Source organism: Nerophis lumbriciformis, linkage group LG01, assembly GCF_033978685.3.
Source record: "Nerophis lumbriciformis linkage group LG01, RoL_Nlum_v2.1, whole genome shotgun sequence".
Classification (NCBI taxonomy): domain Eukaryota; kingdom Metazoa; phylum Chordata; class Actinopteri; order Syngnathiformes; family Syngnathidae; genus Nerophis; species Nerophis lumbriciformis.
Window position 1 is genome coordinate 37,603,301 of NC_084548.2, and position 16,661 is coordinate 37,619,961.

General features: G+C 39.7%; 1 protein-coding gene across 1 annotated transcript in view; it reads right to left on the reverse strand.

The window, feature by feature from the left end:
* Nucleotides 1-16,661, reverse strand: part of opn7b (opsin 7, group member b) — a 165,311-nt gene that overhangs the window by 110,902 nt on the left and 37,748 nt on the right. The gene's annotated exons all lie outside the window — the stretch shown is intronic.

Genomic DNA, 16,661 nt, shown 5'->3' on the forward strand with positions numbered 1-16,661 from the left:
CGGCCGCTTTACCATCCGAGCCATGCCGTCCACAATTGTTCATTGGATTTTTTACATATTCAGTCCAGAAATACAACTACTAAATACATGTCAAATTTTATTTTTCTCTCCCCCCCAAACAAGTAACCCACACAAAAAAACATGCATCAGTCAAATAAGTACAGGCAAATATTGCCATGAAGCCACTGACAACTGGACTCCTGAATGTCCTCAACAAGGTGCAGCAATACACAAAAGACGACAAAGGGCTCAGCAAATACATACATTTCAATTTTTTAAAAACAGGGTTACATTTGAGATCAGTCTCTTCTACATATTTTAGGAAGCTACCCCATGCCTTCTGAAACTTCACAGAACAACCGTTCAATGTCTGCCTAATCTTTCTCCAATTTAAGAAAATAAAGAATATCTCTGATCCAGTGGGTGTGGCAGGGAGGAGCTGTTGCCTTCAGATTTAGCACAATGACTCTCTATTAGCTTGCATTGAATAAGTCTAGCACAAATAGAAGACTTATGAACTCTAATTAAAATCTCTGTCCAGATTTCCTCAGGGAGTGATTGTAAATATGTGTAATTGATCCTTTTATAGTAAGACGTGGTGTCAAAAAAGTCTCTAAAACTGTCAGTCGGTAAGTTTGGAAACCTGGAAAAACTATTACAAACAGAACTGCTAATCTGTAGATATCTAAAAAAAAGTGTTGATTAAAGTTGAAGTAGAAGAGTGGGTGGTAGAGTGAACAAGAGCTCTAAGAGATACTAGTTTAGTTGAGTTAGCCTGCATAACCAGTCATAACGGAGGGGGATCAAAGGCTTCATATTGCAGACAATATTTAAGAATTATAATAATGGTTTTCCAGTCGTAAAACCTAAAGTTTGGTAATGCTAATCCTCCCAACGATTTGGGTCTCTGTAAATATTGTTTACGTGTACTGATTGTCTTTTTAGTTCAAATGAAGTCTAAAATATGACAATCTAATTTACGAAAGAGGGACAGAGAGAACAAGTGGTATAAACTGGAACAAATAAGAAAATAGTGCAAGTTCATTCATTTTACTATAGTTGAAACGATTCACTGTAGATAAATTAAGTAAGGACCAGCAATCAAAATTGGCTTTATGAAGCTCTGCAAGTCTGAACTGGACACCCAAGTATGTGAAACATTACGAGTCAATTTTAAAGGGAAAATTGTGCAGAGGGTATTTCTTAACAGCAGAATTTATAGGAATTTTTCACTTTTACCCAAGTTCAGTCCAGTCAGACACATGTCAGAGGGCTTGAAGAGTCCAAGACATACAGAAGGAGGTCATCTGCATAGAGATATGTACAAACCCCGTTTCCATATGTGTTGGGAAATTGTGTTAGATGTAAATATAAACGGAATACAATGATTTGCAAATCATTTTCAACCCATATTCAGTTGAATATGCTACAAAGACAACATTATTTTTTTTGCAAATAATCATTAACTTTACAATTTGATGCCAGCAACACGTGACAAAGAAGTTGGGAAAGGTGGCAATAAATACTGATAAAGTTGAGGAATGCTCATCAAACACTTATTTGGAACATCCCACAGGTGAACAGGCAAATTGGGAACAGGTGGCTGCCATGATTGGGTGTAAAAGTAGATTCCATGAAATGCTCAGTCATTCACAAACAAGGATGGAGCGAGGGTCACCACTTTGTCAACAAATGCGTGAGCAAATTGTTGAACAGTTTAAGAAAAACCTTTCTCAACCAGCTATTGCAAGGAATTTAAGGATTTCACCATCTACAGTTCGTAATATCATCAAAGGGTTCAGAGAATCTGAAAAAAATCACTGCACGTAAGCAGCTAAGCCCGTGACCTTCGATCCCTCAGGCTGTACTGCATCAACAAGCGACATCAGTGTGTAAAGGATATCATCACATGGGCTCAGGAACACTTCAGAAACCCACTGTCAGTAACTACAGTTGGTCACTACATCTGTAAGTGCAAGTTAAAACTCTCCTATGCAAGGCGAAAACTGTTTATCAACAACACCCAGAAACGCCGTCGGCTTTGCTGGGCCTGAGCTCATCTAAGATAGACTGATACAAAGTAGAAAAGTGTTCTGTGGTCTGACGAGTCCACATTTCAAATTGTTTTTGGAAACTGTGGACGTCGTGTCCTCCGGACCAAAGAGGAAAAGAACCATCCGGATTATTATAGGCGCAAAGTTGAAAAGTCAGCATCTGGGATGGTATGGGGGTGTATTAGTGCCCAAGACATGGGTAACTTACACATCTGTGAAGGCACCATTAATGCTGAAAGGTACATACAGGTTTTGGAGCAACATATGTTGCCATCCAAGCAATGTTACCATGGATGCCCCTGCTTATTTCAGCAAGACAATGCCAAGCAAAGTGTTACAACAGCGTAGCTTCGTAGTAAAAGAGTGCGGGTACTAGACTGGCCTGCCTGCAGTCCAGACCTGTCTCCCATTGAAAATGTGTGGCGCATTATGAAGCGCCAAATACCACAATGGAGACTTAAGCTGTAAAGCTTCAAAAATTGGTCTCCTCAGTTCCCAAACGTTAACCGAGTGTTGTTAAAAGGAAAGGCGATGTAACACAGTGGTAAAAATGCCTCTGTGCCAACTTTTCTGAAATGTGTTGCTGCCATTAAATTCTAAGTTAATGATTATTTTCAAAAAAAGTTTCTCAGTTCAAACATTAAATATTTTTTATTTGCAGTGTATTCAATTGAATATAAGTTGAAAAGGATTTGCAAATCATTGTATTCTGTTTCTATTTACAAATTACACAATGTGCCAACTTCACTGGTTTTGGGTTTTGTATGTTCATGTAATGGAGGCCAACCAACTGCTCAGCGTTTAGCTTGATGCCTGTAGCATGCTCATTTCTCATTCAAGAGGACCCAGGTTTGAGTGCCGGGCAGAACATCTCAAGTTTCTTTTGATTTTAAAACTGGAAGGAAGGTTCTATAGCAGTGGTTCTCAAACTTATTTCACCAAGTACCACCTCCGAAATAACTTGGCTCTCAAGCACTACCATTATGACCAACATTAAAATACAGTAGCGTAGTAGGCTTAAGTATTCAGTAGTAACAAGGCGGAGGTTTTATTTAATAGCTTTATTTAATATTTTTTGGACACTGTAACATTACACTATGAATAGTAACACTTTGTTTGAATATAGGAAAATAAAACATTACTTTAATCAAGTGATTATTTGGCATACCACTACAAGGAGTCCCCGTACCACTAGTGTACACATACCAGCATTTGAGAATCACTGCTTTAAGAAAAATACATTTTATTTTAAAAATTTGCAGTATGTTGTATTTGGAGCACAAAGTGGCGAGGGTCATCTTCACTTTTTTATCGCACCTTTCACAAATCAGCAGAAAATGCGTGAGTGAAGTTTCTGTTGATGGCCAGCAAATATTGCAATGTCAGAGTGCCTTTGCTCCGTTTCATGTCGGGTTGATGAGAACAGCGACACTCACACTGCGTGCACATCTTGCCTGAGCAAACTTTTCATGCGGCATGGCAGGCTATGTCGGCTGCCACCCTCCTCCGCTCCCTGCATGGGTGTCAACATGTTCGGTCACTGAGATGATGTCGTGCCTCAGGGAGACCCTCGGATCTGAGCTTCAATTCTGCATGAGGCCCTTCAACTCCAATTAATGGACAGTTACAAACATTACTCAACATATATGTGTCATTCTCTATTTGGATCTCCTCCTTCACCTCTTTCTTACAGTTTTCTGTGCCTCTGCTCTATTGTCTAACTCTCTGACTTTGATCGTGTGCATCCAGCCAGGCTTTGCACAAAAAGATGCCCAAGTGAAAGTGAAAATACTGATTTGATTATTGATTTTGATGCACAGTAGTGCAGGCTTTATTCTCTCAATTTTGTCACACAATATTCAAACAATGATGTCATCATGCATCTAATTACAGTAGCTGATTCTGGGAATCCACACCACAAAAAACACACTTTCACACTTTGTTCAAGACACAAAATGCATGTTTGGTGTCTTGTCTGCATGCTGACAGCAAAGACACTCGAGGGAGAGGCCGCAATTTAAAATATTCAGAGATTTGCTTCTGAATAAATTGTTGATGGATGATTAATTTCACATAAGAAACATTGGTGCATAAATGGAAGACAAAGAAGCAGATACAAGATAAACACTGTGATGCCTTGACATGGCTTGCTGAAGACCGGGTATTAAGATAATTTCTTTGGTAGAGCACACCCCTCCATACATATGAGTCCTGGCATAAAAAATACAAGACTTTTGGTAATGAAACCTCATGTCCTCCAGTATTATAGATGTCCATTGTCATATGGGCACTGACAGAGATAATATTCTCCTTTAAAGGCCTACTGAAACCCACTACTACCAACCACGCAGTCTGATAGTTTATATATCAATGATGAAATCTTAACATTGCAACACTTTTTTTGTGCGAAATATCTTGCTGAAAACGTCTCGGTATGATGACGTCTGTGCGTGACGTCACGGATTGTAGAGGACATTTTGGGACAGCATGGTGACCAGCTATTAAGTCGTCTGTTTTCATCGCAAAATTCCACAGTATTCTGGACATCCGTGTTGGTGAATCTTTTGCAATTTGTTCAATGAACAACGGAGACAGCAAAGAAGAAAGCTATAGGTGGTAAGCGGTGTATTGCGGCAGGTGTTGGGCCGTAGAATGCACCCCTTGACTGGTGTGCCGATAACACAGTCGGTGTTGCATTGTTTACATTCCTGGAAGATGACAGTCAAGCTTTACCATTGGCCTGTGGAGAACTGGGACAACGGAGACTCTTACCAGGAGGACTTTGAGTTGGATACGCAGACATGGTACCGTGAGTACGCATGCAGCTGCGGCTTCCAAACATTTGATCGCTTGCCCGTACGTGCGTGCCGCTATGTGCATGTCATGTACGTAACTTTGGGGACTTTAGGGAAATATATGTGCTGTATGAACTTTGGGGAGGTGAACGGTACTTTGGGCTGTGGGATTGAGTGTGTTGTGCAGGGGTTTGAGTTGTATTGGCGGGTTATATGGACGGGAGGGGGGAGGTGTTTGTTATGCAGGATTAATCTGTGGCATATTAAATATAAGCCTGGTTGTGTTGTGGCTAATAGAGTATATATATATGTCTTGTGTTTATTTACTGTTTTAGTCATTTCCAGCTGAATATCAGGTCCCACCCGTCTCTCACAGCATCTTCCCTATCTGAATCGCTCCCACTGCCCTCTAGTCCTTCACTCTCACTTTCCTCATCCACAAATCTTTCATCCTCGCTCAAATTAATGGGGAAATTGTCGCTTTCTCTGTCCGAATCGCTCTCGCTGCTGGTGGCCATGATTGTAAACAATGTGCAGATGTGAGGAGCTCCACAACCTGTGACGTCACGCTACTCGTCTGCTACTTCCGGTACAGGCAATGCTTTTTTATCAGCGACCAGAAGTTGCAAACTTTATCGTCGATGTTCTCTACTAAATCCTTTCAGCAAAAATATGGCAATATCGCGAAATGATCAAGTATGACACATAGAATGGACCTGCTATCCCCGTTTAAATAAGAAAATTGCATTTCAGTAGGCCCTTAAAGCAAGGGCATCATCAAAATGCTGGTATGTGATTTGTTTAAGTGCATCTTGTCTAGGGATGTATATTGTTTGGATTATATCGATACAATACCAATATCGATATTCCTATGAGAGTACCGGTCTTCATCGATACTCTTCTCAGTACTATATACATTTGGTGTGAAAAAAGATGTGTACAAAATGCATTTCCCATTAGCATTTCAATTGGCACACGAGGTTGTACACCACGAACATCATGTAACATCTCAAAGCAGGAAAGTCTTTTATCAACACCTGCTTTTTAACTCTTGAATATTTCAACTATGTCTGCAGTTCATGGTGCTGTGCAGTTATTTCATCATCTTGTGAACACCACACAGATCCATCACTGTGTTTCTATTCATTACAAGGACACTCAGCAGGAATGAATATTTATGTATGGCATTCATGTTCAGAGCACATACCTTTACATGATTTATCATACAAAATAAATCATATAAATCAATACAACCAATTAGCATGTTAGGTGGGTGTGCATTTAAGCAGGGTTTGTTTTGATGCCAAGCAAACGCGGTGCGATGGAGTGACGTCAGATGGCCCCTATCAACGGATGGTATCTTGCTTCTGAGCAAATTTATGGAATATTATATTACTTCAATATTTCACTTTTTTGAGTGGATTAACATTCGACTGTGGATTACTTGATCGCTTAAAGGAGGGTTAAAGAATAGTGGCAGTTAAGTAAAGCGCGTTCACGTCAAACTGATACTGTTAGCGTGTGGCTTTGAGAAGGAAATATTGTTGTGTTAAAATCTTTTGTGTGGTGTTACTTCCTTATTTGTGATTATTCCAATCTGATTATCAGATGCTAAGGATGAGCGAAAAAAAAAATACCACCATTTTTTTTTAATATCATTCAATCTCAATTAATATCCCAATTTTTTACGTTGTTTTTAGTCTTCCACTTTTAAAGCATTGGTACTGAAAACCAAATAAACTTGATTTGTTTAACATTTATTACCATTGTAAGTGAATAAAAAAGGAAAATAAATAAGAAAAAACACAACATAATGTACAAATGCATTTGAGTTTACATGTTTTCAAGTAAAAGAAAGCACACACAAGGATCAGTTATTATTTCAACACTGGTGGTCCAACTATAGTATTACATGCTGCCGAGTTGTCAACTGACAAGAACAAGAAAGTTTGATCATATTACGCCTATACTGGCTCACCTGCACTGGCTTCCTGTGCACTTAAGATGTGACTTTAAGGTTTTACTACTTACGTATAAAATACTACACGGTCTAGCTCCGTCCTATCTTGTCGATTGCATTGTACCATATGTCCCGGCAAGAAATCTGCGTTCAAAGAACTCCGGCTTATTAGTGATTCCCAGAGCCCAAAAAAAGTCTGCGGGCTATAGAGCGTTTTCTATTCGGGCTCCAGTACTATGGAATGCCCTCCCGGTAACAATTAGAGATGCTACCTCAGTAGAAGCATTTAAGTCCCATCTTAAAACTCATTTGTATACTCTAGCCTTTAAATAGCCCCCCTGTTAGACCAGTTGATCTGCCGTTTCTTTTCTTTTCTCCTCTGCTCCCCTTTTCCTTGAGGGGGGGGGGGGGCACAGGTCCGGTGGCCATGGATGAAGTGCTGGCTGTTCAGAGTCGGGACCCGGGGTGGACCGCTCGCCTGTGCATCGGCTGGGAACATCTCTGCGCTGCTGACCCGTCTCCGCTCGGGATGGTGTCCTGCTGGCCCCACTATGGACTGGACTCTTACTATTATGTTGGATCCACTATGGACTGGACTCTCACAATATTATGTCAGACCCACTCGACATCCATTGCTTTCGGTCTCCCCTAGAGGGGGGGGGGTTACCCACATATGCGGTCCTCTCCAAGGTTTCTCATAGTCATTCACATCGACGTCCCACTGGGGTGAGTTTTTCCTTGCCCGTATGTGGGCTTTGTACCGAGGATGTCGTTGTGGCTTGTGCAGCCCTTTGAGACACTTGTGATTTAGGGCTATATAAATAAAGATTGATTGATTGATTGATTGAACTTACCAATGAAGATCGGTGGTTGCGTCCACAACCTCCTAGCATTTGCTGTAGTAGCACAGTGGTTTTTACACAACTTTTGGACGACAGGTCGTCATCAAATTTGTAAAATAAACATATAATCTCACACGTAAAAGTCACATGGAACTGTTTGGCTCTGTATTTTAGAGTTAGTTTTGTTGTTTGAGGTGGACGCCAGCTAGAGTGCTGGCTCATGGCTGGCCAGGCTCTATGGAGGTGAATGTTTAAGTGCACAGTTCCCGTAAACATTAATTCCCCTTTTCCTTTTAATGACAGAAGCATCTCAGTCACTTTTCGCCCATTTCTGTGACATTCCGCATCTCTCTTTAGCAAACCTTCATTCAGTCCGCGATTCCATTCATCCCTCCATCCATTTCCTACCACTTGTTCCATTGCACAGATGCGTAAATCATAGAGCCCTAGATCAGTGGTTCTCAATCTTTTTTTCAGTGATGATGTTAATTCAAGTACACCCTAATCAGAGCAAAGCATTTTTGGTTGAAAACAAGAGATAAAGAAGTAAAACACAACACTATGTCATCAGTTTCTGATTTATTAAATTGTATAACAGTGCAAAGTATTGCTCATTTGTAGTGGTCATTCTTGAACTATTTGGAAAAAAAGATATAAAAATAACTAAAAACTTGTTGAAAAATAAACAAGTGATTCAATTATAAATAAAGAATTCTACACATAGAAGTAATCATCAACTTAAAGTGCCCTCTTTGGGGATTGTAAAAGAGATCCATTTGGATTCATGAACTTAATTCTAAACATTTCTTCATAAAAAAAGAAATCTTTAACATCAATATTTATGGAACATGTCCCCAAAAAATCTAGCTGTCAACACTGAATATTGCATTGTTGCATTGTAATGAATGGAATAGCCTACTTGATTTGATGTTCAGTTTATGAACTTACATTCATATTGTGTTGAAGTATTATTCAATAAATATATTTATAAAGGATTTCTGAATTGTTGCTATTTTTAAAATATTAAAAAAAAATCTCACGTACCCCTTGGCATACCTTCAAGTACCCCCTGGGGTACGCGTACCCCCATTTGAGAACCACTGCTCTAGATAACTCAAGTTAGAGCTGACATTTTGCTGCCCTCAGTTGTGCTTTTAGCATTTGGTCATTCTGGTCATATCTTTGATTTTGTCTAGTTCTGCGTACCTTATAATTAAAAGTGGGGCGGTAAAAGGTCGACTCTGATTGGCTGTTTTACCATGTTGTAGTTATAATATGCTCACAGCTGATCACCGTGATCTACCTGAAATGTATCACGATCCCGCCCAGCCCAACCAAGATCCTACCCGTGTATTTTTTCATGCGTTGCAGCAACAGCTGAATGAATGAGAAATCTGTACCGTTAAGCTGTATCATTAATCTAAAAGTTTTACGGTCCTCATGGAACAACCAAATTAGATTCCAGCACCAAAACATATTGCTATCGATACATTCCTACTCTTGACTAAATGCTAAGGAGAAAGTAACTCACTTGTTCCTATAGTACTTTTACCGTTTGGCATGGAAATGATTACATCACAGGAATACTAAATATGTAACATCAATGACCATCCAAGGCACTTGTTTATGAATCCTGCAGTAAAAACTGTACATTCCTGTTTTTTGGCCTGCCCGTGTCTCTCTCACTCTGTTCTTTTTCTTCCCTCTCAGTTTCCATAGTGCCAGTGAAAAGCAAAGAACTGTGCACACCTGACTGTAATCACCACTGGCTCTTTAAGATTATTGCCTGCAGTTGCTTGTTGCTGTTTTTTTCCTTCACATCCATTCCTGCCCACATCAACCTGCCTTTGAACTTTTTGCTAGTATCTTGCTTCTTAGTATTTTTTGTGTTTATTTGGCTACTTTGTTTTGGCTCAGTTCCTACCTGCCTTTCTATGGCAAATGTCTTAGTTTTTTGTAGCACTGGCAACTGCATCTACGGATGCTTCCAACTTTGCCCACCAGGTTTGCTGTGCATCCTTGGTTACTGTTGTTATGTACCATACGGTGGCGGAAGATCAGCAATCCCTCGCTCGAATTTCAGACGAAATTAGCATTATTTTCTTACCCGATGCTAAAAATATGTCACTGTGATAGCCTAAGAGGGGGCTAAACTATTCAACCCAAGGCTACTTATATGAAAATTCATGTTTCGGAAGGCGGAAAATGTGATGTACATGTAAATGTGATGTGCTGGGGGTCAATGCCGAAAAATCAGCCACCACATAGTCTAGATCAGGGGTCACCAACGCGGTGCCCGCGGGCACCAGGTAGCCCGTAAGAACCAGATGAATAGCCCGCTGGCCTGTTCTAAAAATAGCTCAAATAGCAGCACTTACCAGTGAGCTGCCTTTATTTTTAAAATGGTATTTATTTACTAGCAAGCTGGTCTCGCTTTGCTCGACATTTTTAATTCTAAGAGAGACAAAACTCAAATAGAATTTGAAAATCCAAGAAAATATTTTAAAGACTTGGTCTTCACTAACTGACAAAGAAACAAATAACAGATTTGGTGTCCAGTTCAAAGTGTGACATGGTTTATTTAAAAATTTGAGAGTTGACTTTTGTATTTTACATGAGTTATTATTTGTACAAAAATGGTGCAAAGTAATTCATGATTTGTTAAAAATTTTTAGTGGCGAGCTAGTTAAAATGGGATATTGTGATTTCCCAAGACTGTCTTAGAAGTGAAAATGTTCAATTTGAAAAATGTGCACTTCGAGAAAATATAAAAATAAAGTGTTGCATATTGATATTTATCTGTTTCTATATATATTTATTGTGAGAAATCATTAAGATGATCAGTGTTTCCACAAAGATAAATATCATTAATTATTAATAATAACATTGAGTTAAAGGTAAATTGAGCAAATTGGCTATTTCTGGCAATTTATTTGTGTGTGTATCAAACTGGTAGCCCTTCGCATTAATCAGTACCCAAGAAGTAGCTCTAAGTTTCAAAAAGGTTGGTGACCCCTGGTCTAGACATTCACATTTACCAGGAAAAATCGAAGATTACTTATGCTATCATTGTTACTAACCGTAATCACCCTGAAAGATGATTCACATTAGAGGATAAAAGTTTTGTAAGAAGCGTTACAATACATTTCTTAAGTCGGCCTTTAGCTACAAATGTACGCCTATGTTTTCAGTGATGGGCAAGCTACTTGGAAAATGTAGTAAGCTAAGCTACGAGTAACTCTCGATTAAATGTAGCTACGCTGCAGGTCAAGCTATCCCTGCAGAATTGTAGCAAGCTTCACTACAAGCTACATTGCAAAAGTAGCTTGCTAAATATCTACACTACATATAATAATATATTTCTTAACTTAATGTACAACTTTCCACCAAACAAAAATGCTCAGTTTTATTGTTTATTAAAATACTAAAAACATGCCCTCTGTCTGGCTTTTTAAAAATGTTTTCAAACTTGCAAAGTTGCACTGCCAAGTACAAAATGAGGAGGAAAACGCTGGAAACAAATTCAATTAAAGGCAGTTAAACACTAAAAATAATATTAAATAAACCCCAAAATATATACTCTTAGTTGGAATGGTACGTTTCAGCACAGGATGAATTACTGTTTCAACTCAAACCACAGTGGTAAAATGACAACAACCTGGCCAAAAGAAAAAGTGCAAAACATTGACTTGTGTGAAGTTGGCTCCCCACCTTCTACAAAGTTCCCAAACTTGTGTTAAGGCAGTGGTTCTCAAACTTTTTTTGTCATCCCCCACTTTGGACAAGGGGGAGTTTTCAAGCCCCACCTGCCCCCATCGCCCCAACAGAGCACTAATGCCAAGCTTTAACGTTTTCAAATTTATTGAACATCAAGTTGTATATATTCAAACTCAATAACATAAAATAACATCAAGTTCAATGATAAATAAAATAACTGTGCAGCTGTGGTACAACTTGCATCAAGTTCAATAATAAATAAAATAACTTCCATCAAGTTCAATAATAAATAAAACAAAAGTGTTATAACTTGCATCAAGTTCAATAATAAATCAAAAAAAGTGTTATAACTTGCATCACGTTCAATAATAAATCAAAAAAAGTGTTATAACTTGCATCACGTTCAATAATAAATCAAAAAAAGTGTTATAACTTGCATCAAGTTCAATAATAAATAAAACAAAAGTGTTATAACTTGCATCAAGTTCAATAATAAATAAAAAAAAGTGTTATAACTTGCATCACGTTCAATAATAAATCAAAAAAAGTGTTATAACTTGCATCAAGTTCAATAATAAATAAAACAAAAGTGTTATAACTTGCATCAAGTTCAATAATAAATAAAACAAAAGTGTTATAACTTGCATCAAGTTCAATAATAAATCAAAAAAAGTGTTATAACTTGCATCAAGTTCAATAATAAATCAAATAACTTGCATCAAGTTCAATAATAAATACAATAAAAGTGCCACTTTGCAATGTTTGCAAAAAAAAAGGAGGAGCTATGCATTTGGCAAGACAGGGCAAGTGACAGCACTTTGCCCCGGGAGAGCCACCTTGCTTCACTGTGAAACAGCACGGCTGTATGATCAGCTCCTATTTCCTCACACAGTGCAGAGAACAGTCGCACTTTCGGTGGTCGTGTTTTGATCAAATTTACCGCGCTCACAACATCTGTTAAAACCTCATTGAGTTCGGGGCTGAGCTGCCTTGACGCGAGTGCTTCCCGGTGAATGACACAGTGTGTGCCCGTCACATTTTTGTTTCTCTGCAGGCGCTGGCTTTGGCTCGACGACCTTTGAGGTGCGAGTCACAAATGTATATATTTGTGTAATTGTGGTCCACACATTAGCCTGCTACCCATCCGCGCAAAAGTTTGTTCCGCTTAGCCCCGCCCCCATTAGTTACTGTTGCTATGTCTGTCAAACTTTCGCTCGTACCAAGAAATATAAAGCCGACAGTAAAAATAAGTACCGGTAATTTCCATTTATTTATATAGCGGATTTCACAGACAGAATCACAAAGTGATTTACAGTGTGTATAGAAAATGAAAGCATAGTAAAAAAAAAAATCTAAGAATATAATAATAAAAAAAAAAATTTAAAGTGAAATTTCCTCCCGTTCCTCGCGCCCCACCTGTCATGTCTCTATTCCCCACCAGTGGGGCGCGCCCCACACTTTGAGAAACGCTGTGTTAAGGGTTCTTGCTACGTTTCTGCTGCAAAATATTTGTGCCGTCACAGTTTTTAAGTTATTTTAAAATACATTTTCTGACTTGTGATGTCATCCAGCCCCCTCACCTTGTCCAAATTGACCCAAAGTTGTTCCATTCATGTGTGTTATGTTAATGCTTCAAACATTTTTGGTCTAACTATTATAGTTTTTAAGTTATTAATGTTTAAATTTTTATAACCAGCCCCCCAACCTTATTGTTTGTGCTAGTTTGTGCTGAAAACATTTTAATTTATACTTTTACAATTTTAAGTGCTTTTTGCAGATGATGTGGTCCTGATGGCTTCATCTGGCCAGGATCTTCAGCTCTCACTGGATCGTTTCGCAGCCGAGTGTGAAGCGACTGGGATGAGAATCAGCACTTCCAAGTCGAAGTCCATGGTTCTCGCCCGGAAAAAGGGTGGAGTGCCATCTCCAGATTGGGGAGGAGACCCTGCCCCAAGTGGAGGAGTTCAAGTACCTCGGAGTCTTGTTCACGAGTGGATCGTGAGATCGACAGGCGGATCGGTGCGGCATTTTCAGTAATGCGGACGCTGTATCGATCTGTTGTGGTGAAGAAGGAGCTGAGCCGGAAGGCAAAGCTCTCAATTTACCGGTCGATCTACGTTCGCATCCTCACCTATGGTCATGAGTTTTGGGTTTTGACCGAAAGGACAAGATCACGGGTACAAGCGGCCAAAATGAGTTTCCTCTGCCGGGTGGTGGGGCTCTCCCTAAGAGATAGGGTGAGAAGCTCTGCCATCCGGGAGAAGCTCAAAGTAAAGCCGCTGCTCCTCCACATTGAGAGGAACCAAATGAGAGGGTTCGGGCATCTGGTCAGGATGCCACCCGAACGCCTCCCTAGGGAGGTGTTTGGGCACGTCCGACCGGTAGGAGGTCACGCGGAAGACCCAGGACACGTTGGGAAGACTATGTCTCCCGGCTGGCCTGGGAACGCCTCGGGATCCAACGAGAAGAGCTGGACGAAGTGGCTGGGGAGAGGAAAGTCTGAGCTTCCCTGCTTAGGCTGCTGCCCCCGCAACCCGACATCGGATAAACGGAAGAAGATGGATGGATGGATGGTTTTAAGTTATTTCTTCTTTATGGTATTAATGTGTAAATAACATGCTATAAATCATAACTAGACTCCAACTATGTTAATATCTACCCAAACGTTTCCCATTCGCCTGTGCTTTATTTGTGCTTGTCTGTGCAGCAAATATTTTTTGTGTAACATTTATAGTTTTCAAGTTATTAATGTTTAAAAGGGAACTATTGTCCAGTTTTCACAATCATTTTGAGAGACAAGAATACATGTTTTTTTTTTTTAGGATCCTAAAGATAATTTAAAAAAAAACACTTGCAAGATGCCGCTAACGGGAGTCGCCGTTGTAGCCTTCAAAGCCTTCTAAAACAACTTCAAAACCCTCCATCAATAATTTATATACACACACTATTATATATATAATGTAGTAACAGACATATTCATAACCAGTGTTGGGACTAACGCGTTACTAAGTAACGCGTTACTGTAACGCCGTTAGTTTCGGCGGTAACTAGTAATCTAACGCGTTATTTTTTATATTCAGTAACTCAATTACCGTTACTACATGATGCGTTACTGCGTTATTTTACGTTATTTTTTAATGTAGTATCGGCTAGAAACAGAAGTGTCGTCCTTCTGTCTCACAAGGAAAAGAAAAGGCGTGCTTTCCTCGACCGAGGAGCGGAGCGCAGGGGAGACGTTCCTCCAGGGCCTATGTATTTCGGGGCTAACAACTTTCACTTTACCCGGCAGTGGGTCTTTACAGCTCCGGACTCGAGGGTGAATGATGAGGCCGGCGGTTTGTTGCAACTTTGCGACTTTATTGGTGTCTTACACCAGTCATCCACCAAGCGAGAGCACCTGCACACACTAACTGTTGCGCTCCCTCACCTCTCTCGCCCACTCACTCACTGACGTCACTCACCTCACATGCTGTGATATCTTAAAGGGCCACACGCACACACACATACGCTACTCTCATAACAACTAACAAGACATCATGGTGAAGTCAGAAGTCGAGTTTCTTAACAAGTTAACATGGAGACATTGTCACTACTTTTCTTTTGTCGAGCACAAAGAAAATAACAGTTTAGTTAAATGTAAGTTGTGTCTTGGATCAAAGATCCCATCTACTTAAAGTTAAAGTGCCAATGATTGTCACACACACACTAGGTGTGGTGAAATTATTCTCTGCATTTGACCCATCACCCTTGATCACCCCCTGGGAGGTGAGGGGAGCAGTGAGCAGCAGCAGTGAGCAGCAGCAGTGACGGCGCCTGGGAATACTGCCCAAAACAGCAATTAAAATCTGCTGAAACAGCTACATAAATGGTAAATGGGTTATACTTGTATAGCTTTTCTACCTTTTTAAGGAACTCAAAGCGCTTTGACACTATTTCCACATTCACCCATTCACACACACATTCACACACTGATGGAGGGAGTTGCCATGCAAGGCGCTAACCACCACCCATCAGGAGCAAGGGTGAAGTGTCTTGCTAAAGGACACAACGGACGTGACTAGGATGGTAGAAGGTGGGGATTGAACCAGTAACCCTCAGATTGCTGGCACGGCCACTGCTAGCCAGGACAACATTGATAGAGCCATTGCAGCGTATGTGCTAGAAGACATGCAGGCTATTTCTACAGTTGTGTCAAACGTTTTCTGGCAGCTAATTAGCATGATACTGGCGTCAAACAACAAATGGCACGGAAAACATGTTCCAAGTACCTGGACAGTGAGCACATAAACATGGAAAGCGAGCTAAAAAAAACACTCCAAACTCTGCCTCTGCTCATCATTGAAGGTACACACTGTCAATTATCTTATATACTATTTCATTCTAGACTTCTAGAGTGTTTGATTATCACATCACTCTAAATGTATAGACTATAAAGTTCACAAACATAAAGAGGGATGCTAGTGGGCCAGGCCAATCTTTCCTTATCTCTAAACTAAAACTGGGGAAATGTGTAGAGTGTTCTGGGCTTCACTACAGTGTTGATCTCCTGAATACATGATTTTATTTCACAATTCCTTGAGAAAAAAAAATGCCTGGTTAGGCTTTGTGTATGTCATGTGTGCCTTCCTTGGGTGAAGCCAGCTTTACAGCTATGTTGTCATTATGCTGTTTGTTACTTATGTATGTTATGTTGCTGCTATTTCAAATAGTTTTGTCAATTTGTTTTGGCCTGAAATAAACTGGCCCTTTGAAACATATCTTTGTCTTTGTGTGTTGTATGTAGACCACATTGCTTAGCAGAGTTCAGTGATGCAAATGCATGTCAAGTTGATCAACACATTGTATTATTCTCCAGTGCAATAACAGTACTGAAATGAAGGCTAAAAGGGCATCAATGAGAGCCTTAAAAAAAAAGGAGAAAAAAAAGAAGTAACTAAATAGTTACTTTTCACAGTAACGCATTACTTTTTGGTGTAAGTAACTGAGTTAGTAACTGAGTTACTTTTGAAATAAAGTAACTAGTAACTGTAACTAGTTACTGGTTTTCAGTAACTAACCCAACACTGTTCATAACAACATATTCAATATTTACCATAGTTTGGTAATTTTATGCATTACCGGAACTTCTCTACTCAGCGCATTTATTTCCGTTTCCATAGCAATGCACTTCCGACATCCGGCAACAAATGTGTGTTCCTACTCCCAGAAACAAACGCGACTGTGTTGTAATCATGGCAGATTTGGTAACAGACAACAAAATGACAATTTTTTGACAAATGAGGTTTCCCAACCT